Below are 26,757 nucleotides of genomic sequence, written 5' to 3' on the forward strand. Positions count from 1 at the left end.
CTGGAAAACAGCTCATACCAACTCTTTCCAGCAATGCTTAAAACACTCAGGTGGCTCTATTCTTTCATAGCTATCATGGATATATTCATTACACATGTACTTCAGAAATAAGCTTCTACCTTTAAGGAGCCAGTGATAATTATTTTCTTCCTTTTTTGGTAGATAACGTTGCTTGTATATCGTAGCAGGTTTAACATTCATTTAAAAATTACAGAAAGAACGAGAGAACAGAGATCTTTCCTTGATGTTCAGGTTGAACATATTTTTGAAACATATTTAGAATTATTTCAGGTTGTCTTTTCATGCCATTTACAAGTAAAATGCATTCATTTTAATAAGGAATTATCATAGTTCAAACTGATTGTCTGATTTTTGAATATCCACCTGCCATATAGCAATGAAGGCAGATCGGCCCAGCGTATCCCATTCTACAGTAAGATGCCATAACAGAAGTTGATTTTCCCTGCAAAGGACTAAGCATCTCATGGGAGGTGCTGAAGCCCATGGAAGTTACAGGCTCTCAGTATTTGTTAAAATATACGGGGAGCCCTGTGCTCCTGTGGGGAGAACCTCTTGGGGAGGAAGACCAAAAGGTTGGACCAGAAGTTATGGTCACTGGGTCATGTCACTGTAAAACTTAGGCTGATTTTTTAAAGTTCTGGAAAATCCCTCTGCGTGAAGCCCTAAGAATTTGAAAGAAGTAGGGAGTCTTAGCCATAGGATATTATTAGCTACAGGGCTGTTGGGTGACACAAGAATTTGGGTCAGGAATGGACTGAGGGCAGGGTTAAGAGGAATATGAAGGCGAAAGGAAATTGAGTAAGGAAACTATGGGATCCATTCAGCTCATAGGTATACAGGCAGAAGCTCATTGCCACTCATTTTGTGAAATGATGTGCCAGTAGCACAGTGGTGCATAACATACAGGCAGATCTGAATTTGAAGAGCGATGTGGAAATTGTTTCTCCGTCCCGTATTTGTGTTTTTATTTAATGTTGCCAATTTTATTTCTCTCTCTTTTCCCACCAAAGGCCCTAAGAATCTGAAAGAAGTAGGGAGTCTTAGCCATAGGATATTATTAGCTACAGGGCTGTTGGGTGACTGAAGAATTTGGGTCAGGAATGGACTGAGGGTCATTTTGCAAAACTCTATTCCAGGAATCTCCTTCAGCAAAAGAGATTATTACAATATTTGGCTTCTTGCTTTTAGGAAATAAAAGAGAACACAGGGTAACTACAACTTATTTAGCATCATTTGTTAGTGAATGTGTAGGTTGTAATATGCAACAAATACTAAAAGACATTAGAAAAGATGGAGCCTATATATAAAAAGTTGGATTCTACTTAAGACTTTACTGCACTTTTACTGTGTAATACAATAGTGGAAGTCATGAATTTGTGTATATTTGGTCAAATATTTGGTCATAAATTCCAACTTTAAACTGAATGTAATACTCTAGAAATTCATGAATATTTAGTTGTCTCATTAGCCTAGATTGCAAATAAGCTACGAATGAGCAAATTAGATGTTTGTTTATAATGCAAATAGGAGTCTGTCACATTTTGTTATAAGTTTCCTTGAAAAATACAGCAAGAAAAAGTCTTGTTAACACCTTTATTGATTGGTTTGGTGGTGTCCTGGCCCAAAGGAAGTTTTCTGTGCCAACTCAATTTGGTTTTGGAAAGAGGTTATGTTCAGCTGAGGACAAAAGGAAAACCAGTTAACCCAGCTCTGTATTATTAATGCACACTTCTTACATTTTATCAAATGAAATTTGGAGTTCAGCATGATTCAGGCAAGAAAGGTTACTTTAAAGAGTCTTTCCTAAGGCCTTCAGATTTAACTGGACTATAATCTATTACATATACAGCAGAGTTTATCCCACTTAATACTTGCCATAAAGTGACTTATTTTATAGCTTTCAAAACTTAAGGTTTCTAATCAAACCACAGATTTATTCAACCTGGAAGAAGCAATACATCTTGGTAAATGCAGAGAATCTGCAGAGAGCTGTGAAGTCCCTGAACTCCGCTGCTGTGTGGGAAAGGGATAATTAATTTTATATGTATCAATATTGTAATTGATAGTGCCAGTTATGTTCAGTAGAAAGATGTTTTTGGTTAATTCACAGTCTTTTACTGCTCGTAATTATGCATTCATGTATAGTAAATCTATTCATGCAAATCATTATTTTGTGTCTATGCATTTTAGTAATTCAGATAATAGCAGGATTATATTTAGAAGTGAAAAGAATCCTCTCAGAGCACAGCAGACTTCTACAGGGAAAGATGCCACCAGAAAAGTCACAACAGAAAGGGTTAGAGGCTGAAAGACAGTAGAGGATCTTAATAACAGCAAGTAAATGCTCAACTTTCACATACAAAGGAAGGAGTGTTCCCTCACAGCCTCCAAATTCAATGAAGAGCATTATTATTAATTTCCATTTTGTCTTTTTGTGCTTATGGAAAGGGAAAACATGGGCATAACCCAGAAACATTATATTTTGGTGGCAAAATTACTTTTTTTTAACTCATAAAAATTACCTTCCATTCCATGGGAATTTGATGTGAAGTTAAGCACATGGATAACTCTCCTTTACAAATAAAATACAGATCTTCCTGTACCTAATTTAATGGGGGAACAAATTGTGGCCTGTCCTGGCAGGGGAATGCAGGCACGAGGAGAATTTGTCGTCTCCCCTGGCAATCCCTATTAATGCCCTAGGCAGCCATTCCAGACCCTGGGTTCAGGAGTAATTGGGTATCATGCTCCCCACCTCTTGAGCAGTGGACAAAGAGAGACGTGGGAACTGGCAAAACTTTGGCTCCACCTCCCTCAGTGTGCTGGCCAGCATAATTCAGAAGGTGCGTGGGGAAAGGAATCTGCTACAGGATGGCCCTGCCCCTGTATGACATTAATACCAACTTTGGAGCTGGGCAGAAGCAGGGAAAGCAATAATGACTCAAAAAGGTGTAATTCCTTCCCCAGGCTATTAGTGGAGCAGTGGACCTACGTTCCACCACTTAGATGGGGCTAGCTGCAAAGCATCAGTCTAGCCCATACTAATTAATCCCTGATCTAGAGGATTTGTCAATGTTCAGTTATGATAATGTTTTAACAGATGCTAGTTACGTTGACATGGGTCTTCTAAGTGAACTTTCATATGTGAGTAATCCAGGGATCGGCAATCTTTGGCATGTGGCCCGCCAAGGTAAGCCCCCTGGCAGGCCGGGGCGCTTTGTTTAACTGCTGCGTCCACAGGTTCAGCCAACTGCAGCTCCCACTGGCTGCGGTTTGCTGCTCCAGGCCAGTGGGGGCTGCGGGAAGTGGCACAGGCCAAGGGATATTCTGGCTGCTGCTTCCCGCAGCCCCCATTGGCCTGGAGTGGTGAACCACAGCCAGTGGGAACTGCAATTGGCCAAATTCGCAGACGTAGCAGGTAAATAAACCAGCCCAACCTGCCAGGGGGCTTACCCTGGAGGGCCGCATGCCAACAGCTGCCGATCCTTGGAGTAATCTATAACATATCGGCTTGGAAGGATTCAATTTTTATCTGTAAATGTCAGTAAATGTTGACTTCACCATACACACACAAACCAACTAAACAATATTTCCATCAAAAAATTACAGATGGGCGAAGTAAGAAAAATGCTGCTTGAGAACTTAGTAGAGTTTGATTTAAGGATATTTACTTCATATTTTTTGACATGTGATGTTGACAATTTGTGATTTAACAGTTAAAAAGCTTTATCTACCATCACTGAATAATTATTGTCTGACTTCTTCCCGCTGTCCAGCCTCTATAATTTTGTGCAACTGAATAAATTCAAATGGCTAAAAAAAATTTTAAAACCTTAAAATCCATAATTTTGTTCAAATTTAAATGCCTTGGTTTCTGCTTCACTCAGAATGAAATGTCTTATAATGTCCACACACTCCAGATATTCAAAACTCCCCACTTCTGGGGTCCAATTTATTAAATCCTGCAAAGTCTTTCAAAATGGAACACAAACCTACAAAGTCAAAGCTCTGCCCCTTCTTCGTAAGGGTCTGTCTTCCCTTCAGAGTTCAAACTATCTTCCACTCCAGTTCCAAGATGGGTACAGGCCTTCCTCCCTGAGGGTCTATCTTCCTGCTCGCACAGCACTTCTTGCCTAGAGTTTGGCCTTCTCTGCCTTCTGCACAGGTCTCTCACACTGATGTTTTCCCTCCTGTTGAGTCAGGGCCCTGCAGGAGCCTTCTTACTCCCTGCAGTGTTTTCAGGCATCTGCCAACAGCCATCTGCAGCCCTTTGTGTCTCAAGGCCTCTTCCTCATATACCACATGCCTGAATTAAGCTTGTCACATGTGGACTGAGGCCCAGCTCTTCAAAAGGACCAACTACTCTGTGACATTCATATACTCAGAGTCAAGCTTATTTACAGATTTGGGGTTAGGAAGACATTTTCCCCCAGGTCAGATTGGCAGGAACCTGGGGTTCTGCCACTTCATGGATCTTGGGCATTGGTGGCAGGGAATTGATTGCATTGCTGACGTTAGGCTTTCCTATGCTCTGCCTGTGGTGCACAACAGTTTAGTCTCCTGAGAATTGAAATGATTTAGTCTAATTACAGTCTTTGGGCTCCATATAGGGGTATCAAGGTGAAATGTAATGCCAGGAGATCAGATTAGATGATTTAATAGTCCCTTCTGGCCTTAAACTCTATGAAACTATGAAAATCATCCTCTTTATTTGAACAAGTCCTTTGACTGTCTCAGGTTTTGCTCTAAAGCTCCAATCTTATGTAAAAGTAAAGATCCTGATCGTCAAAGCACCTGCTACTCCCATGGATTTAAAACAGAATTGTGGGTACCCAACATTCCTAAAAGTCAGGACCAAATTATATTCCTGCATTGCTGTGGGAGAGCTTGGATATCAGGCTTCAGCAAATATTTTTATACCACTTTGAAAAGCAAAAGTCAAGGAATCATGTCTTCCCTCCACTCAGACATATAAGGTAGCCCTGCACTATTGATGTTACACAGATTCAAGTGAGTATACCTAGAAACCCGAGTCAGCAAATTATCCTATTCAGCAAAGCACTCAAGCATGCATGCTTTGCTAAATAGGGATGGATTTACCTACATGGAAGGTGCTTCAGAGACAGAATGCAAGCATCTTTATAAAGAAATGGACATCTTTTTTTTACTATATTGCTACTCAGACATCAGCCCCTGTAAGTCCCAAGAAACTGTGCTCACACTTTTTAGCTAAGGGCTACATGGAGGTAACAAAAGTTGACATTTAGTGGTCACCATGAACAGGTCAACATTTACCAGCTGTTATCACACAGTGTGTCCTTTCTAGTGAGGTATTGAGCAACTCTTGGCAGAGGCTATATGTTCCCCAATTCTCAATGGGTGCTGAGGGCACACAACACTTTGCAGGATTGGACCTAGAGATATCAGAGATGCAGAAGGGAATTCCTGCAATAAGAATGGAAAAATATTGTGGTATCATAGATATCACTGTGGCGACAGGTTTACTTCTGATAGTGACCATTGTGTTTGTGTTCCTCTCTTCACCTGTGCCATACACAATCAAGTGTGCACGTCTACTTCACAGCAAATATATATAACATTTTTTCACATGCTGTGATTTGGCCTGTCTGTTGCCCCTATAACGGGCTGCCTATTCAGAGTCAGAACAGTCAATTTGGGCACTACAAATTTGTTTATTTTTTGACTCAAATTGTCTCCTTCATACCACAATGACATTTTCTGCTATAGGCCTTTATGCTGCATTCCTCACTGATATTGGTCTTCACACAACCAAATCATTTGACCTTCATGGGTTCTTTAGTCATCTGGTGCAATGCAAGCTGTCTTGTTGGCAGCTAGCAGTGCTTGTGAACTCTGTACCTTCCTTTCTTCTGCTGGGTTTTGGTTCTTCTTGAATCAGATAACAGATGTCATAAAGTTAAAGAGGCATGTCGTCCCAAAACTTTATTTCTGGCACAGAAGAAAAATAGAAATGACATATTCAGTGTGGTGTAGGATGCCTGGTAAAACCCATCAATAGCCCTGCACCTGTGCCCGTAGCAAGAATCTGACAAAATTATTAATGGGGACACAATGCCAACCAAGCAGATGGGCATGCCAAAGCACTCTTCATATGCATTAAGTGTGTTTATTAAGGGCAGGGTTCCCAGTTCAGACAGCTATCCATGCTGTGTTTACACACCTATAGTGAAGGGGACATGCTAGAACTAATTCAGATCAAATTTCAAACAAGACAAACAGGTTCTGTGTTCGGAAAAGGAAAGATTGGGATTTTGCCTGAGGCCAAAAAACTTTTGATTATAGGGAGAAATCCATTAGAAAGAAGACTCTGATCGCCTTGTTTTACACTGGAAGGAAGACCTGTAAAAATGGCATAGTGTTGTATGAACTTGTTCTGTGTGCTGTCAGATTTCACAAATTCACCAGTGCTAGCATACCGAGTGATTGGATGGGAGGCCACCAAGGAATGCTTGGTGCTGCAGAGTTTGGTCATTTAACTTGGTAGCACTTTACCCTTTGAGTCAATCCCAAGATAACATTCCAGCATTATGGAGGGGGCATTGCAGGTATCAACTGGTGAAATACCTGATCATTCAGATTCATTAAAGATTAGATAGAACTTTGAAAAAAGGTAGAGGTGTTTTGGGATCCTGGACAAATTCCAAAAAGGAAGTTTTGTCAGTTGGATAAAGTATTCTTCACTTCCTGTCCCAAACTGCTGCACACTGTTGAACACATACCATGTTTCACTCTGGAGATGGCTGCATCTTACTGATGGGTAAAGTGATTTCTGGGCATAGCTTGTAAATCATTTAAGTTAAGTGTGGGATTATGAGGCAGGAGTTCAAGGTTCTCTATGTGGGTCCTCCCACAGCCTTGCCATGTGGTCTTGGGCATATCATTTAATCCTCATTTTCCCCACCTTTTGAAAGGGGGTGATAGTACTTTAACTTACAGCAGTGTTTGTTTTGGGCCCTGAAATGAAACGTTCTGCAGAAATGCATGGTCTGTCGTTGCTAATGAATGTAAAATAATTTAACTGTGCTGGTGGAAACCTTTGGATCATTAAGTCATTGTCATGGCCCTTTAAGGCTCAGTCATGCCTGTGTCCCAGCAGCTAGCCCGCAGCTGATATAGCGCCACTTAGTGATAATTAGTGACCCCAGCTGTGAAATGATTTGGAAAAGACTATATAGAGTGGAGAACCCAGTTAGGTTCCAGTGAGGGGAGAGACTGCAAAGAAGGCAGGACTTTTCCATAGGCAGGAGAACTCACAGGAATCAGGATCCTGTACTGGGGAGCCCTGAGCTAGGGCGCTACAGGGAGTGTTGGGGGATGCCTCTAGAGTCCCTGGGAGACAGTAGTGGGGGAAAACCGGTTAAGACAGGAACTCTGCAGAAGCAGTTTAAGCTTTTGTGAGGAAGGCCCTGAGGTAGGGTCAGTGAAAGACCTTCAATGGAACCTGAGAGGGGTGGAAGACTTATTTATTCAGCACCGAAGGGAGAACCCAGAGTCTGAGGACCAAAGGGAGGCTGTGTTAAGCATAGGCTGTGGGGGAGCAGCATGACAGGACTTTGAGCTAGCAAGTGGCCCAAGCAAAGAGCAGCATGCCTGAAGAAGCAGGTCTAGCTGCTTAATACAGGGCCAGAACCCAGAGCAGACTCTGGGCCTCTATTGGCTCCTGAGGAAGGGACATGCAAGCCCACCGGCAGGAGCAGGTTAGGCTCCTGGGAGGAAGGCCTTGATGTGGCAGCAGTGAGAGCACTTCAGTGGAGCCTGAGAGGGCTGAAAGAAATATTAGTTAGATGTTTAGCTTAGACTTTCAGTTGGACCTTTTGGTATCCCAGAAGGAGACTGAACTTCGTGACTTTGCCAGAGAGCCAAGCCCCAGAAGACCCAGTGAGAGGCAGATGGCCAGCAGGAGGCACTGGAGATGAGGGCCCCTTTGCAGCATCATGTCCTGACACAAGGAGGTGCTCCAGGTGGTGAGTATACTATCTTATAGTCCTTGAAGTGTGGGAATCTGCTCTGTGGACTTCCGCTCCTATAATGATCAGTACCACGACTTCCCTTAAATATCATTACTATATGACTTATCTTTATTTGCATCACAGGTGGCTATTTGGAGACCCAGGTGACTTTGAACAGAAGAGCACTTGCTGCTCTACAGGTTAGGGTGGATGTTCTGACACCTGCCCCTTTCCCTGCCTGCTGGGAATGGTGGTTGCCATCTGTTCCTTTCTGTCACTGAAAAGACTCAGTACTTCCAGGGATTACATTATGAGCAACAGAAACACTGACTCTCTGGCACCATCGTTTCTACAATGCCTGCTTTGTGAAGGCACTGAACTGATCCCAGGGGGGAAGCGAAAGAGAGGATCAGAACATGTATGAGATCACTAGGGTCTCAGTGGGTGGGCACTGGGAAATAAAATATACCAGCATGTCCCTACTGCTTAGTATCAGCTAGCTAGCAGATGTATCATGCCTGTGTCTGACTGTAATGGGATTCATTTGACTTCAGGTACAATCTAGTGATTTGTGTCTATAGTCACAAAAAGTAATGTTATACAGTATTTTTACATAGTTTGCCACTATTGGAATTCTTACCTCAAATGCTGAAAGAAACACAATGTCTTTAGAAAAACAAAATTCACATGTTCCTCCAGTACCTCTACTGTACCTGTTCTGATAATGACATTGGATTCCTCATCTGGCCCAGGCACATGCTAAAAGAAATGAACAGGAAGGATCCCTTGGTAAAGCTGGTGTTCATGCAATTTTAATAAACTGAAAGTGTAATCTCAGTATTTCCCAAGTGTCCGTGTAACCTCAATGTCTTTAATCACATGTTCTGTTTACTGACAGCTCACTTATCTGGTATAATGAGTCAGCCTAATGCTTTTAATGGTTGATACTGGCCTACTTTGAACATCGTTCAGATGCAAGTTGTGTATTATTTAAATTGGAAAATGCTGCGTATGGTCACTTAATGACATCTATAACAGGAAAGTTATCTCCCGTTATTTAACCTTAACAAACTTTATTTCTACTCCCCTTCCCCGCTAAGTTACAACCAATAGGCTTCCAGTTTGTAAACGTCACTTATCCTGCTGCTTGCTAGCCTTGCAGGAAAGTCAGATTGCTATGCTCTGAGCTCATGCTCAAAAAAATGTTACCTCCAGCATCAACGTTGTTCTGGGTGAACCTCAGAATAGTGTAGTAGCTTTGCATGTTTTGAAGAAGAACAATAACATTCTGATGTTTCATTGACTTCAGAGGGCTTTGGAGGGCCCTAAATCTGGTATAGCTCTGGTCTTGCAGTGATATAACTGAGATCAGAACTGGCTGTTTGAATGTGAAAAGTGGGGCTGGAAATACTGCAGGGTATTATTTGGGAATCTGGCTCTTCCCTTATCCTGATCTGTCTTTTACAGCATTTCCCAAAATGTGGGGCATGATGGCATTGCTGGGGTGAAATGTATACATTAAAAAAGGCCTGCCATGCCACAAAGAACTGTGGAGGGAAGATGTGACTGATTTTATGATCATGACAGGGAGGAACAGTTCAGCCTTGGAAAGTCTGGGGAATGCTGCTGTTGTATGGCACCCATCACTGTAATAGCTAAATGCCTCAGCTGGAATTAGGAAAGGTTAAAATATAAAAAATGCTCGGTTCCTGTCCACTGTTTGTGACTGTTTGTTTTCTGGGCTTGATCCTGCATTTTGACACGTGGGAACCACATAGTTTGGAGTATCAGATTTTACAAGGCTCCCCATTGGTGCTTGTGTATCTGACCTTACTGTTACTGCCAAGTCTAATTCCTTATACAATATGCAAACTCATTAAGAGGAGAGATGTTTTTATAGCCCAATTCAGCAAGTTGATATAGCACATTGCTGAAGAGAAGGTAATGGTGGTAAGTGAATCCTTCTCTTGAATTGTTATATAAATATCAATTTTTGGTATCAGGGCTTCTGTTGAGGAAAGGAGAAAGGGAAACCAAAGAGTGCTGCTGAGAATACGGGCAGCTACAGCCCATTTGTATAAAATTTGCATCTAGTCTTAGTATAATGCTTGGAAGCAGGTCTCTGTCATGATTGGCTCTGTTAACTCAGCCTCCTATGTGCAAATAAATGATTTTCTTGAGCAGGTTACAAGGATGTCTCTTGACAAGATCTGTGTGTTGCTGCTTATTTTGACAGAACATTCAGACAGGTAGCATTTTCTCTGGCTTTTATTGTAACTGTTGCTTCTAGATTTCCTACTGTCTCCCTAAATTCTAGTTTAGTTTTTTTTACTAGCACAGTCATCTCTCTAGACATGCAGATCGATCTCTTCCTCATTTTTCCTCTGTCAGAGCTCCTGGAAACACTTTTTGGGAAGTGTTGAGCACAGAATTTTGTTGTTTCTGGTATGAAGTCAGCACTTGGATATTTGTAGCTTACTGACATGTTGATGAATATCCATTTGTAAAACTTCTCAGTACCGTTTTGAAGAATGTATAATTTAGCAGGACTGAGCTGTGGAAGCTGTTGAATCACCATGCAGAGCTGAATAAAAAGGGCTGAATCCTTTACTGTGTTCATGTTTGTCCATTATTTCCTGATGTCTTACTGGCATCACTTTGCTGCATTTATGAATCTGTCGTACTAAGAGGTTTGAGGGTTTTTTAGACTTGATGCATTTTCTTTGGCTAAAACCTGAAGCCTCTTCTCAGTTCTGGACTCCAGTGGGAGTTGTGCAGAACAGAGAGGCAAATCCAACCCCTTCCTCCATAGCAGTGATGCACCCAAACTGGTGTTGATACCACTGTGTGACGGGAGAGGCAGTGTCAGGAGAGCCCACGCAGGAGGTGTGTGTACCCACTGCGTGGTGAGTGCCACTCCAGAGAAGGACCCATTTGTCCTTCCCTGTGGAGTGGGGCTTTTGGATAAAGCACAGACTGAAGCATAAATCCACTGGGCATTGACCTCTCTAGGGATGCAGGAGCAACAAGGGTTGCTACAGCCTCAGGACTGCAGTAGGGGTCATACAGTCATCTGAGGGTATAGGCAGGATTGCCTGTCATTTGTCTATTCTCCATTTTCCGTTGCTCCTCCCCAAGAACAGGATACCTTTGTTGGCAGCTAGGGAGACTGGATATTTGTTCTCTGCTCTTTTTACTCTCCCAAGTTGCCTTATCTCTTATTACCTTTCTTACTCGCAACCTGCAATGTTTGTGACAACTCCTGCTTTTGTACTGATTTGACTGGCTTTGGTCATTGCCTTCAGCTGCAGTCTGGGTGCCTGCTTCACGTGCTGCAGACTGGAAACCAGCCTGCAATTTAGAAAAAACGTGTAGGCTCCTCCCTTGGCTTTTGTTCAGCAAATGGAATGCTGTTCACCCATTCTCCACATAGAGCTTTCAGGAACGAGAACTGTAAAGCCTTAGAATCACACACAATAGTTCTTCTCTTCAGCCACTCATCACTGAATGTCTGGACTCTGTCAGAGCTTCTGAAATCTGGTTGGAATCATTGCCTGCGGCACCTCGATAGTAGTGATGGACACATTAAAAATGCCTGGATGGAAGCTCTGTGACGTGCCATGAAGCTGAATGGAGCCCAGCTACTTGATTCTGTTTGCACATATCCTCATTTTATCCTGACCATTGTCATTAAAACTACTGTGAGATTCATCCCCTACACCTACATATTTAATTCCCAGGAGGGGCAAAAGAAATCTCCTGTATAAACTTTTCAGAGAAGTACACAACCCCTAAAGAAAGTAGATGCCCTTTTTATTTTAACCTGAATCAATCTCTAATCTTCTTTCTTCCCTATTTAAAAAGATAGAGAAGGAATTTCAGACCATTAAGCTCTGTGGGCCAGATCCTACTCTGATTTACACACCGTGTGCAATCCCCTTGAGATTGATGGGGGTTGCATGGCAGAATCCAGCCAGAATTTTTCCCTTTATTATTACATTTATTCCCTTCCTGTCCCTCTTTTTTCTGGCATTTGAGAGATGCACCATATAGCGAACCTGGCTGCTGTAGCATCCCACTCTAAGAAGCTGCTATTTAAAGCACAAATCACAAGTAATCTAATAACTTGGCATTCTTATAAGAAGTGCACAACAGCAGCTTAGACCATCACTCCTGATTACAAATATATCACAAAATTCTGCTGAACAGCATGACCTTCTGGCAATAAGACAAGTTCTGTTCTTAACCACTCCTCTTAGTTTGGCAAGGCTCCTTGGTGCTAAGCACCAGCTAAGGGAAATGGCTAATTTAATTAAACCTCCAACTGTTTGGATTTTAGGAGGATCATTTTTCATAAGGATTTCAAGAATATAGTAATACCGGCAGCTCTCCAATTCTGTCCATAAATGATCAACAATCATTCAATAGCTTTGCCTTTTAGGGGGCATTTCCTTAGCTCAAGGAAATAGACAATGTCTTTGCAGTGTAACATTAACTGTACTTAGCCTACAGTAATGACAAGTGAGGCCTCTCTGGGCATGTCTTCACTGCCCAGTTAATCTGGGCTTTTACACAGGTTTTAACCCCAGCACAGCCCTTCCATTCACACTCAAACACGCTGACCTGGAGGTGGAGATGCTTTAAGCCCTGGTTATTGTATTCATCTGGGGTGTATAAATTAAAACCTGAGCTCTGCTTCAACTTAGGACCTGCCCACTTTGCAGTGAGGTTGCGGATGAAATCACTCAAGCTGACAGCTCCTCCAATACCCTTCTCACAATTCCCCTTGAAGGGCAGACAAATTCTCCTGGAATTTACAAAACTAATGTGGGTTAGACTTTGCCATGGGGATGTTCACATCCAGATGAGGCTAACCTGAGTGCTCAGCACCTAGGTCTAACTGTGTAGTGAAGACATAACCCCCAGTGGTTCATGATACTGTTGGTAAATCACAGATTAAACTCTCCTGAATAGGCAAGTTCAAAATACCTGATTCATTGAACTTCAACCTTTCTCCATTCCAGTCAATTCTATCTGGAACAAGTTCCTCTCCAGAAGTCCTGAGTGTCTGTCTCACACCTGCAACAGAGTGCCCCAACTCCTGTTAGAAACAAATGCAGTTAGAAGTACTCTTTAATCACTCACTAGGCAGTACCTAATAGTGCTGCTCTGCTGGCTGCTCCCATCAATCCAAGAATCCAGTGCTACCAATCCTTCCCATCGTGTTTCCAGGTGAAGATTCCCAGTCAAGGGGGAGAAGGTTGGTGGGAACTTATCCCCACTCATTTGAAAAAAACATTTCCCCACTTCTCCCAGTAGGACCCTTCTTCAAGGTTCTGAGAGTTTTCTCTCCTTCATCCTAAGTCTGCGGCACATGATGTGGCTGAGCCAATGCAATACAGCTTTGGCCAGGCATTTTAAGGCAACTTCTTTGCCTGACATGTGCGGCTGCCAGTTATTTCAGACTGGCAGTAATAAAATATCCATCATACAGTGGTGATATCCAGCCATTTCATTTATGATGTCCACATGAGAATAGTGAACGTTCCTACTAGGTTAGTGGCTCGTGTGATGATGAATGAAAGATGGGAATCCACATACACCGGGATTTTTCCATATTATTGCCCTCTGGGCCATGACACAACCAACCCAGCCCCCAAGCTGCCTTAAAAGCAGTCAGCAGGATACAATAAAGAAGTCTGTGGAGTCCTGTTGCACCAGGGAAGTGCAGTAGGCACCCATGTTGCATTCTGAAGATGAGCATAGGATATAAGGATGATTGGTGGTGGGGGGAAGGAATGGGATTTCCTTCCTACCACTCATGAAGAAGGATCTAGATTGGATGGGGGTAGCAGGCCTAAATGCCTACCTGAGCTGCAGAGCATGGCAGCAGAAAGGGAAGCAGAGGCAGGGGGGGTGTATGAAGAGCGGGGCGGGGGGTGGGGTGTCTCAAGATGTGAAGTGAAGGAGACTGAGGTATTTGAATAACATGGATAATCCTTAGTAAATATCCAAACTTTTGGGTGCTTAGTCAAAATGCACTGACTTTCAGAAGCTTTTCAAGCTGAACCCTCGCTATTGAGTTGCCAGTTGAAGAAAGAGGAAGCTACCGTCACCCAAGGAGAAAAACGCTGTAAATTAATATTGAGCCTTGACTTTAATCTGTCCTCAGACAACAGACGGAGCAATATCACAGTGAAAAATCACAGTAAGGAGCTACTGTGCTAATCTGAGAGTAAACAGGTTTAAGGCTCTGCAGAGATAAAGGAGTCCACAACCACAAAGGGCTTAGGGCACCCTGATGTCAATTCCTTACAGTTCCTCAGAATGACTGGCTGCAGAAAGAATCCTCAGCCTTCTCAAAGCACTCCAGGATGACAGACTCTTTTTACAGCTGCAGAAGGAAAAAAAATTGTTCCTGGCAGCTGATAACTAACATTTAATCCAGGATCTACTAACAGCAAGAGGACAGTGCTAGATACGATAGCCCCACTGTGATGACAATGGCTTGTCTGTGTCCTTTTAGAAAGGTGGTATCTTCATGAAACAAGCCTGCAGACATACTGAAGAGGGAATAAGCGAACCAAAACCTAAGGCAGAGATGCTAGACACTGCCATTATGTACTTTGGCCTCTATCGCTGATTGAGTTTGAGAACTGGTCAGAGAAAAGATATTAATTGAAAATTGACGATCCCAAGAAAGTTTCTTTAATTTGTTCAGCTGCATTGCTGCATTGTTGCTCCATTCTGTATCATGGTAACAAGAGAGAAGAAAGAAAATAGTTTGGCTTAAAATTCTAAGGGCAGCCTGGAGACAATTTACCTGCCAAATCCATGTTCCTTGGAAGGAGGTGTAGCGGGTTGGTCACCCGCTCCTGCCCTGAAGGGCTTGAAGTCAGTTCTGGGGGAGGGCTGAGGCTGCGAGAGGGCTGCTGCTAGGGAAAGCAGCAAGCCTCGGCTGATTGTGGAAACAGCCACAGTTGCGGCCACGCACCAGTCAGGGCCCAGCTGGCCTTTATAAGAGGGCAGTGGGCCAGGAGGATACACTCTCTCTCTAGATGTTGAGAGGGGCCTGACTGCTGGGAGCTGAGCAGGGTACCTAAAGTGGAGCAGTGCTGGGGAAAGGCCAGAGGAGCTGGGGAGCTCCAGCCTGAGAAACCCCCAGGCTGCAGGCCTTGATGAAGGCCTAGGAAAAGGGTACTGGGGTTGCAGAGGGAAGCCCAAGAGTAGGCAGAAGCAGCAGGTCCAGACCCTCCTTGCCGATGATGAGTGGTAATTATACTGCAGTCCGCCCCAGGAAGCGGGGATTAGATGGTGACTGGCAGTAGCCAAAGACTGAGGTGAGGTGGGGATAAAGGGTGGGGGTTCCTGGGGGGGGGCCCAGATCTTGGGGGGTACTGCCAGGGGGCAGCACTCCGGTGTGGAAGGGGCACCGGGATCCAGGAGGGACTTGGGGCCCAGGAGCAAGTGGGACACCGGCCTGAAGAGGCCGCTCCGGAGGCTGGAAATGCTAATTCCCTGGACAACCAGCAGGAGGCACTGCAGGGGTGAATCCCACCCCTCAACAGGATGCATCAGACTTCTTTTTGGTTCCAACTATTTCAAGGTGGAAAGAGACAAAAGCATATGAAAGAAATTATCACAGAATAATAGAAAGGCTGATAGTACAATTGATGTCAGGAAAGACAGAAGATAAAGGGAGAGAGATCTCTGGACGTTTTATTTTGAAGCTTATTTTCATTTTCATTTTCTCTGCAGATCGTTATGGCAGGCAAGACAGCTGTGTTGAGTGCATGAATTTAATTAAAAATGAAGAAACTAACTCCTTCTGTATGACCTATGAGAACTAAGGTAAACTGTTTTCAAACTTGAGTGCCAACAGTTAGGCAGTCTAGGGTGAAGTTCTAACCCCTCTGAAGTCAATGTCAAAACTGCCATTGCCTCAAATAGGGCCAGTTTTCACCCCTAAATCCACACTGAAGCACCTAAATGAGTGACCAGATCTGCAGTGGGCATACATAAATCTAATTGCATTGCAGTTAATGTAGGACATGTCCCTGAATGTTTACCCAGAGTCTAGCACTGTGACTACAGGCAGTGTAAAATAGAATTTCACTGCCAATATAAATCACTCGAGGGCTGGGCTGATTAAACTGTTTTTTATCCTTCCAGGAGAACATTAAAAATTTCTCTTGTCACCAGCTCTCGTGTTTCTTTTTTCCCCGTGGTTGAGTCATGCAACATAATAAATCTATTTAATTGGTAATTGCTATGTGATTTGACAGCTGCACATCTTTTTCTAGTCACCTGCAGAGCAGACACACATTTTCAAAAGATGGCCGAACGCTCTGGGGTGAACACCATGGTCAACAGCTTTGCTCCTGCCCAGTGGGGCTTAGTACAGTAAGGGTAACACGGGGTTGTGCAGGAGACAGAGTTTTTTCTGAAGCTGATCCAACACTGAAATGAACTCCCCCAGGAACTAAGGACCACCACAAACCTCACAACCTTCTGTTCCAAGTGCAATGTGCATTTTGTTAACATTCCCTTCTCTAATGTAAACAGTGCATGGGGTGTGTGTGTGTGTGTGTGTGTGTGTGAGAGAGAGAGAGAGAGAGAGCAAACGTCACAGTTAGGGTATGTCTACACTATGAAATTAGGTCGAATTTATAGAAGTCGGTTTTATAGAAAGCGTTTTTATACAGTCGATTGTGTGTGTCCCCACATAAATGCTCTCAGTGCATGTAGTCAGCGGATTGTGCCCACAGTACCAAGGCAACCGTCAACTTCCGGAGCTATCCTATTCTGTAGCTATCCCACAGTTCCTGCAGTCTCCGCCGCCCATTTGAATTCTGGGTAGAAATCCCAGTGCCTGAGGGGGCTAAAACATTATCGCGGGTGGTTCTGGGTACATATCGTCAGGCCAGCCTTCCCTCCCTCCTTCCGTGAAAGCAAGGGCAGACAATCGTTTTGCACCTTTTTTCTTGAGTTACCTGTGCAGACGCCATACCACGGCAAGCATGGAGTCCGCTCAGCTAACTGTCACCGTATGTCTCCTGGGTGCTGGCCGACGCGGTACTGCATTGCTACACAGCAGCAGTCTATTGCCTTTCGGCAGCAGACAGTGCAGTATGACTGGTAGCCGTTGTCGACATAATCCTGGGTGCTCTTTTAACTGACTTCAATGAGGTCAGGGGCGCCTGGGCAAACATGGGAGTGACTCAGCCAGGTCATTTCCCTTTTAAGTTTTGTCTCATGGCGATTGAGTCCTACCGGCAGTGCACTGTCTTTTAATCAGCAGCCAGCAGAAGATGATGGCCAGTAGTCATACTGCACCGTCTTCTGCCGAGCACCCAGGAGATGACGATGGCTAGCAGTCATACTGCACAGTCTGCTGCCAGCAAGATGTATAAAGATAGATGAAGTGGGTCAAAACAAGAAATAGACCAGATTTGTTTTGTATTTATTTTCTCTTCCCTCCCTCCGTGAAATCAACGGCCTGCTAAACCCAGTTTTGAGTTCTATCCTTGAGGGGGCCATTCAGTTTCTCATAAAGTCACGCCCTTTGTTGATTTTAATTCCCTGTAAGTCAACCCTGTAAGCCATGTCATCAGTCACCCCTCCCTCCGTCAGGGCAACGGCAGACAATCGTTCCGCGCCTTTTTTCTGTGCAGACGCCATACCACGGCAAGCATGGAGCCCGCTCAGATCACTTTGGCAATTAGGAGCACATTAAACACCACACGCGTTATCCAGCAGTATATGCAGCACCAGAACCTGGCAAAGCTAAACCAGGAGAGTAGGTGACGTCAGCGCGGTGACGAGAGTGATGAGGACATGGACACAGTCTTCTCTCAAAGCACGGGCCCTGGCAATGTGGGCATCATGGTGCTAATGGGGCAGGTTCATGCGGTGGAACGCCGATTCTGGGCTTGGGAAACATGCACAGACTGGTGGGACCGCATAGTGTTGCATGTCTGGGACGATTCCCAGTGGCTGTGAAACTTTTGCATGCATAAGGGCACTTTCATGGAACTTTGTGACTTGCTTTCCCCTGCCCTGAGGCGCAAGAATACCAAGATGAGAGCAGCCCTCACAGTTGAGAAGCGAGAAGCAATAGCCCTATGGAAGCTTGCAACTCCAGACAATGTGGGATGGCCGGGAAGGTACATGACGCTCGCATCTTCAGGAGAACTCTGGTCTGTTTCAAAAGCTGCAGGAAGGGACTTTATTCCCAGACCAGAAAATAACCGTTGGGGATATTGAAATGCCTATAGATATCCTTGGGTACCAGCCTACCCCTTAATGCCATGGCTTATGAAGCCGTACACAGGCAGCCTGCATAGTAATCAGGAGCTGTTCAACTACAGGCTGAGCAAGTGCAGAATGGTGGTAGAATGTGCATTTGGACGTTTAAAGGCGCGCTGGCGCAGTTTACTGACTCGCTTAGACCTCAGCGAAACCAATATTCCCACTGTTATTACTGTTTGCTGTGCGCGCCACAATATCTGTGAGAGTAAGGGGGAGACGTTTATGGCGGGGTGGGAGGTTGAGGCAAATCGCCTGACTGCTGGTTACGCACAGCCAGACACCAGAGCGGTTAGAAGAGCACAGGAGGGCGCGGTACGCATCAGAGAAGCTTTGAAAACCAGTTTCATGACTGGCAGGCTACGGTGTGAAAGTTCTGTTTGTTTCTCCTTGATGAAACCCCCCGCCCCTTGGTTCACTCTACTTCCCTGTAAGCTAACCACCCTTCCCTTCTCCCTTCGAACACTGCTTGCAGAGGCAATAAAGTCATTGTTGCTTCACATTCATGCATTCTTTATTCATTCATCACACAAATAGGGGGATAACTGCCAAGGTAGCCCAGGAGGGGCGGTGGAGGAGAGAAGCACCAGGAGGGGTGGTGGAGGTGGGAAGGACAAGGCCACACATCACTTTAAAAGTTTAAAACTTTAAAACTTATTGAATGCCAGCCTTCTGTTGCTTAGGCAATCCTCTGTGGTGGAGTGGCTGGTTGGCCGAAGTCCCCCCCACTGCGTTCTTGGGCGTCTGGGTGAGGAGGCTATGGAACTTGGGGAGGAGGGCGGTTGGTTACACAGGGGCTGTAGCGGCGGTCTGCGCTCCTGCTGCCTTTCCTGCAGCTCAACCATATGCTGGAGCATATTAGTTTGATCCTCCAGCAGCCTCAGCATTGAATCCTGCCTCCTCTCATCATGCTGCCGCCACCTTTCAGCTTCAGCCCTCTCTTCAGCCCACCACTTACTCTCTTCAGCCCGCCACCTCTCCTCCCAGTCATTTTGTGCTTTCCTGCACTCTGACATTGTCTGCCTCAGCGCATTCGTCTGTGCTCTGTCAGTGTGGAAGGCCAGCATGAGCTCAGAGAACATTTCATTGTGAGTGCGTTTTTTTTGCCTTTTAGTCTTCACTAGCCTCTGGGAAGGAGAAGATCCTGTGATCCTTGAAACACATGCAGCTGGTGAGGAAAAAAAAGGGACAGTGGTATTTAAAAAGACACATTTTATAGAACAATGGGTACACTCTTTCACGGTAAACCTTGCTGTTAACATTACATACACAGCACTTGTGCTTTCGTTACAAGGTCACATTTTGCCTCCCCCCAGCGCGTGGCTACCCCCTCCCCCCTCCCCGTGGCTAACAGCGGGGAACATTTCTGTTCAGCCACAGGCAAACAGCCCAGCAGGAATGGGCACCTCTGAATGTCCCCTTAAGAAAAGCACCCTATTTCAACCAGGTAACCATGAATGTTATTACTCTCCTGAGGATAACACAGAGAGATAAAGAACGGATGTTGTTTGAACGCCAGCAAACATACACTGCAATGCTTTGTTCTACAGTGATTCCCAAGTACGTGCTACTGGCCTGGAGTGGTAAAGTGTCCTCCTATGGTGGATGGAATAAGGCTGCCCTCCCCAGAAACCTTTTGCAAAGGCTTTGGGAGTACATCCAGGAGAACCGCGAATGCCAGGGCAAATTAATCATTAAACATGCTTGCTTTTAAACCATGTATAGTATTTTAAAAGGTACACTCAGCAGAGGTCCCTTCTCTGCCTAGTGGGTCCGGGAGGCAGCCTTGGGTGGTTCAGGGGGCACTGGCTCCAGGTCCAGGGTGAGAAACAGTTCCTGGCTGTCGGGAAAACTGGTTTCTCCACTTGCTTGCTGTGAGCTATCTACAACCTCATCATCTTCCTCATCCCCAAAACCTGATTCCGTGTTGCCTCCGTCTCCATTGAAGGAGTCAAACAACACGGCTGGGGTAGTGGTGGCTGAACCCCCTATAATGGCATGCAGCTCATCATAGAAGCGGCATGTTTTGGGCTGTGACCCGGAGCGGCTGTTGGCCTCTCTGGTTTTCTGGTAGGCTTGCCTTAGCTCCTTAAGTTTCACACAGCACTGCTTTGGGTCCCTGTTATGGCCTCTGTCCTTCATGCCCTGGGAGATTTTGACAAATGTTTTGGCATTTTGAAAACTGGAACGGAGTTCTGATAGCATGGATTCCTCTCCCCATACAGCGATCAGATCCCGTACCTCCCGTTCGGTCCATGCTGGAGCTCTTTTGCGATTCTGGGACTCCATCATGGTCACCTGCAGCTTGCCATGCTGGCCAAACAGGAAATTGAAATTCAAAAGTTCGCGGGCCTTTTCGTGTCTACCTGGCCAGTGCATCTGAGTTGAGAGTGCTGTCCAGAGCAGTCACAATGGAGCTCTCTGGGATAGCTCCCGGAGGCCAATACTGTCTAATTGTGTCCACAGTACCCCAAATTCAACCCAGCAAGGCCGATTTCAGCTCTAATCCCCTTGTCGGGGGTGGAGTAAGGAAATTGATTTTAAGAGCCCTTTAAGTCGAAAAAAGGGCTTCGTCGTGTGGACGGGTGCAGGGTTAAATCGATTTAACGCTGCTAAATTTGACCTCAACTCCTAGTGTAGACCAGGGCTTAGTCACATTGCTTAATGCCCTTCTTGAAGGTACTTAGATACTGTCATGACAATTTCCCCCTTTCCTTTGTGAGTGAAATGTTCTAGAACAGTTGCTTAATAGTCTGTAGTCCTGGTAAGTTGGAAAATACCTTTTTATTTCAAATTGGGGAGGGAAGGTTTTATTAAGAAGGTTAATATTGACACTTTTGCTGGTGTTGCTGCCTATATTACCATATTAAAGAACTGCCTGCCACACTGCTCATGATAAGTCAGCAGACATTTATGTCGAAGGTCTTGTAAGGTTTTCCATTAATTGTTCACAATGGGTCATGTACAAGCCTAACTTCAGGGCACTATGTCCTTTGAATGTCATATTCATGAAGACGAAGTGTTGAATAATTTACTTGATCCACAACTAATTCAAGCAAGAAAACATCTGGAATCGAAAGCTATTGTACAACCTCTTCTTTTGTGCTACAGATTAGTATGCCAACCACTTACAAAGTTTACTCTGCAAACCACTGTGCTTCTATTTGGAGGCAGTAACCCCTCAACTTCTACAGTACATCCATTTTCCCAGACTTTGGCTCATACCTCAGCACACCAGATGGGAACACTCAGGTGTATGCCCATTTTGGATTAAGTAGATTGAAGGACAAGTTTTGAGAGTTTTTTACTTTTCCGCTGAGTATTTTGCATAGCTCAAATTAACAACATTGTTTGTCATTAGTAACAGTTTAAAAATAATCATTCTTACACATTGAATTTCCATGTTAAGGAATTTTAGGAGTCAATAATAGCTCTCTTAGTACAGTGTAGTAAAACAAATAACCCTGATCCTATCCCTGCCTGTTCAAGTTAAGGAACTAGAGAGGCCAGAAATTTAAGGACTGCCTTGTGGTTTGTGTAGTGAGCTGGGATGCAGGAGGTCTGGATTCATTTCCTGTCTCAGCCACAGTTGTCTTGTGTGACCTTAGGCAAATCACTTAGTTTTCCTGTGCTCCAGTTCTCCATCTGTAAAATGGGAATAGCCCCCCAACCCAGCTCATGCCTCCTCAGCTGGATGCCCTCACTCAGTCAGGGGATTCCTTGGCCGCCTGATTCCCTTCAGCTGTGGCCTGTTGGGTTAATCGCTCCCTGCTCCCTCTGCATTAACTCTTTGAGGGCAACCGGGCGCAGAACATCACATCATAACCCTTTTTCAGGAAAATGCTCCAGGGCACTTTGTGGTCCGGTGGAATTTAATACCACTGTGAGGTGTCAAAATAACTGTCTCAAATGGAATGATTGATTCAAAGATTATTACTCAAAGATTAATACAGCATTATGCAGAAATAAATGATACTTTACCACCCTTTGTGAGTGGTAAAGAGGAGGCACCCCGCTTCCTCACTCTGGAATGCTGGTTGTGTTCATTCCCAATCTAACTCCTCAAACCTCTGTCCTTTTACAGGGTTTGAGACAAAAAAAATCCTTTGTGGAGAGGGAAAGTCACTTTCCCACAACTGATCCCATCATTTGTTCGGTTTTCAATATCTCAGTGTACCTCATTATTAATGGAATTCCTTTTATGGTGTCTGTTGCTTGATAAACTAAAGGGATTTCTAATCCAGCTGTTATTATTAACACCTGTTGCAACAAGCACTTCCTGATGAGTTAAAACATCTTTCTCTGGGTCATTATTTCATTCATTACAGAAAACATCTGTAATAACAAATACCTCTTATCAATCATAGAGCATAATTGAACGATGAGCAATCCTTGTCAATTACCCAGTCTTGGGTATTATAACATTTCTGTAGACATCCCTTATTAGTTTCCGCCATCTATTTCTCAACCTCCGGACTAGGTTAAGGGAGTAAAGGTTAACACATTCCTTCATTTGGTCACACTCTCGCTCATTTTAAAACAAAGCACATTAGTATGATAGATAAACCATACTTTAGTTTATACACAAAAAGGATTTTAGTTAACATAATATATCAAATTATTGTAGGGGTTTTAGTATCTACTCACAGCTCTGAGCATGTCATTGTATGACAGTCACCTTGGCTGTACCAAAGTATAACATAAACAAACATGTAACAGCCTTCTAGCTGCTAGCTTGGGTTTGCTAAAACATTGGCTTGGTATGTCTGTTTTTCATTAATTTGTCTGAAGAACCTTTTTTGAAACACTTGGGTGAACAAGGAAATGTTGTTCCCTTTTCCTAATTGTTGTGGCCTCTTACTGAGCCTGATACAAAGATCAATGATATCAGTAGGAGTCTTTCCACTGACTACAACAATTTTTTATCCCAAACCTTTAAAATGTATGGTTGCATGGAATTTGGGCATATGAGCATTCAGGATACATCTTTCTTATATTAAAGTTCATGATTTTCATTCATTATTTATTAACAGCACCAAAGGTACGCATGATGCCTTGTAGACATCTAAAAATGATGCATCCATGCTCCAGGCAGGTTACAATACAAGTCTTGAATTAAATTAAGAAACCAGCTATTGACTAGAGGTGATCTACATTTTTGTGACAGAGTTTTCTTGTTGGAAAATACTGTTTTGTCAAAACTGAAACTTTGTGGGAACGTGTCAATTTCAACACAAAGTAGGTCATCGGATTAATATGTTAACGGAAAGGTCCTTTAAAAATTACTTTCCAGAAGTATGTTTTGAGAGAGATCCTATCACCTTGGAAACTCTCCAGCTTATGGAATACTTGGTTCTTGAGAGCAGTGCTTATAGTCAAATGACTCATATTGCTTATAGGGAAGATCAGACTGCCTCCAGTCTTGGCTAATGCCTCCTTGGCTCAGCAACTTGGCTGACATGGCAACGAAAGCGCAAGTAATGTATCAGAGAAAAGTGACCTCAGGCAACTTGAAAAGATTTGATCTAACTTTTTAGAGACCTTTGATTAATTCCTAGAGGTTGGAATCTGAGATGTATTCACCTTTCTCTGCCCTGTCCTACTTTCTTCCTTCCCTTCCAATCCTTATGCTTTTTTGTTCTGTTTTTCTTCTGTCTTCTCTCAATTTTTTTTTGGGGGGGGGGGGAGAAGAGGAATCAATACAATAAAAATTAAAAAAAATGTTTTTAAAAAAACATTTTGATAAGGTAGAAATGTTCTGTTTTGACATTCTTAGAAAACAATGTTTTGAGTTATTTCAAAATTACTTGTTTTGAAATTTTATATAATAAAAAATTAAAGTCATAACTGTATCTCAATATAGAACATATCATTGACCCAAAATACTTTTTTGAAAATTTCATTTAGTGGCAAATTTCAAAATTCTTTGCTTTCTTTTCAGATCAGAATGAAAGGAAATTTCAAAAACATGGAATTTCCCATGAAATGGAAATTGCATTTCCTGACAGGTCTCTAGCCTAGAATGCAGTTGGAATTATATATCTTCAGCACCTCTTAAACTCAGACCTTTAATACCTTTGTAGCATAAAGGCAAAAAGTCAAAATATTCAAACTCTAATGTCTAAAATTTGGCCACTAACTCCAGGTTTAGGAAGCTGACTAATTGGCTTTGTTTGAAGTGGTGTTGAGCTGGGTGCAGCTCCTATTGATTTGTTTGACTATACAATATAAAGTGTTTGTGTGTGTGTAAATAATATACACACACTGATATTCAGATATCACATGGAATCAACAGCAAAAGGAACAATCTGTGTCTTTATTGTGCTTTCATAAATTTGCCAATAGATGTATATAGAATTTTCTCAACACTTGTACTCTATGGCTGAATCCCAGTTGTAGTTTCTTCATTCCCCTTGTGAAGCTTTTAAGCCAACCCCTAAAATAAGGGTTCATGACGGAAATGCTATAGAAACAAAACTAGAGTGAGGCATGCAACATTTCCATTACAGTATTTTATTGTTTGTTTACAGTCTTTGTGATAAAATGAAGTATCTGATTTTCCAATGTCTAGTGAGTTTTATGAAATACATCAATGCAGTGCATTGTGATGGCCTTTTGGATTTTATTTCCTTCTTTCTGAATGGACCTTTCACAGATCAAGAAACAATCCAGGACATTTATACTCTTGAAATGGTCATTTTAACTTTCTTCTTCAATGGCACAGCATCTCTGTTTCTTTATCGGATGTAATTAGATCAATAACATTTTAGAGGTGAGATGCACAGGCTCAGGAAACTTATTATTACATCTGAATTATAGCATGCGTAGACACTCTAGGTGCAGTGTGATTGGAACCGTTCTTCTACGGTTCCAATCATGTTCCAGTAGACAGGGCATGGAACTGGGATGCTTGAAACCCAGATTTTGTTCCCAGCTCTACCCTTGACCTGCTGTGTGATCTTGGTGAGTGACTTCACCTCTCTGGGCCTCCATTTCAATTCTCAGGTTATTTGTAGGGCCCTACCAAATTCATAGCCATGAAAAAGGAGTCACAGACCATGAAATCTGGTCTTCCCCATGAAATCTGGCTATTGTTGTGGGGGAGTTGTGCTATTACTACCCTTATTTCTGCACTGCCTTCAGAGCGGGGCGGCCAGAGAGTGGCAGCTGCTGGTGGAGCACCCGGCTCTGAAGGCAGCAGCGCAGAAGTGTGGGTGGCATGGTGTGCGGGTGTCACTTTTTGGAGGGGTAGGGCTGGCCTTACAGGTGGGCAATGTGGGCGACCGCTTAGTTTGCTGTGGTCAAGGGGGTGCCATGGTCACCCCCCACCCCCCCGCCCTACACACACACAGAGCCAGCCCAAGGCCCTTTTAAACCCTGAGCTCTGGGCCCAGAGATGGGGAGCGTCAGAGCGGCGGGCACCACACCCAGGGGCTCCTACCTTGCGCTGGGCTCCAGCTGCTAGTCCCAGCTGATCTAGGGTGTGGAGGTGGAGAGGGCTTCCTCTTCCTCTGCACAGGCTGCTCCCAGGGGCAGGTCAGATCCGCTTCTGGGACCCTCCCCCAGCTGCCGGAAGCTCTGCGGCTGCTGGCTGGGGGCCCAGCTCTGGAGGCAGCAGCGTAGCAGTAAGGGGGGCAATACCATACCATGGCACCCTTCCTTCTCCGCTGCTGTTGGCAGCAGTGCTGCCTTCACAGTTGGGCTCCTGGCCAGCAGCCGCTGCTCTCTGGCTGCCCAACTCGTTTCTGGTTTACCTCAGTTGTAGCATTTTTCTATCTTTGTGTTTTATTGGCCCATTTCCTGGTTTTGAAATTTCCACACGTTGCTGTAGTCACTTGGTAAATAGCTCTGTGGTTTCCTATCACAGCAGCAGCTTGTTGCTTCTAAGCTGCTAGGTCTTCAGTTTATCTGTTTCTTTCCTTGTGTTGCTTTTCGTGGCTTTCTTATACTTCTCCTTTGCTTTTTCCAATATTTTGTTGGTCTTAACGTACCGGTGTTTTCATTTCAGTACTTTTTTTCCTTAATGAGATGCCATGGCTGTTAGCTTATCCAGTTCTTGCTCTGTCTATACGGATATCCAACTATGACTTCTGCAGCCTAATTCACATTCTCTGAGTGCTGCCCATTTTTCTTCAGATCCAGTCTTTTTCTTCCTCTATCTTGGACAGTGCCTGAAATCTGTCTGTGGCGGGTCTGGCACCCCCCCCCCCCACCTTTGTGGCAGGGGTGGGATGGGGTGTTGGAACCTCACCACTCCCAAATTCCCACGCCCGTCTCTCTGTGGGTGGCCATTTGCAGCTTAATGGCCTCCTTCCACACAATCACCCCTGGCCAGCAGGTAGTGCGGCCTATTGGCCGGAGTCCATGTAACTTGCCCCAAGTATCGGGGCAGTGTGGCCCAATGGCCAGGGTCCGTATAAATCACTCCCCACATTGG

General features: G+C 44.1%; 1 long non-coding RNA gene across 1 annotated transcript; it reads right to left on the minus strand.

Annotated features, from left to right (window-relative positions):
* Positions 1-18,809: 18,809 nt before the first annotated feature.
* Positions 18,810-26,044, minus strand: LOC125644073 (uncharacterized). Its single transcript, XR_012670365.1, has 2 exons — positions 25,762-26,044; positions 18,810-19,488 (listed from the first exon to the last, which is right to left on the minus strand). It is a non-coding gene; the product is annotated as an uncharacterized LOC125644073 (long non-coding RNA).
* Between the last annotated feature and the right edge of the window lie 713 nt (positions 26,045-26,757).

The sequence above is a fragment of the Caretta caretta genome, chromosome 10, assembly GCF_965140235.1.
Source record: "Caretta caretta isolate rCarCar2 chromosome 10, rCarCar1.hap1, whole genome shotgun sequence".
Taxonomy (NCBI): domain Eukaryota; kingdom Metazoa; phylum Chordata; order Testudines; family Cheloniidae; genus Caretta; species Caretta caretta.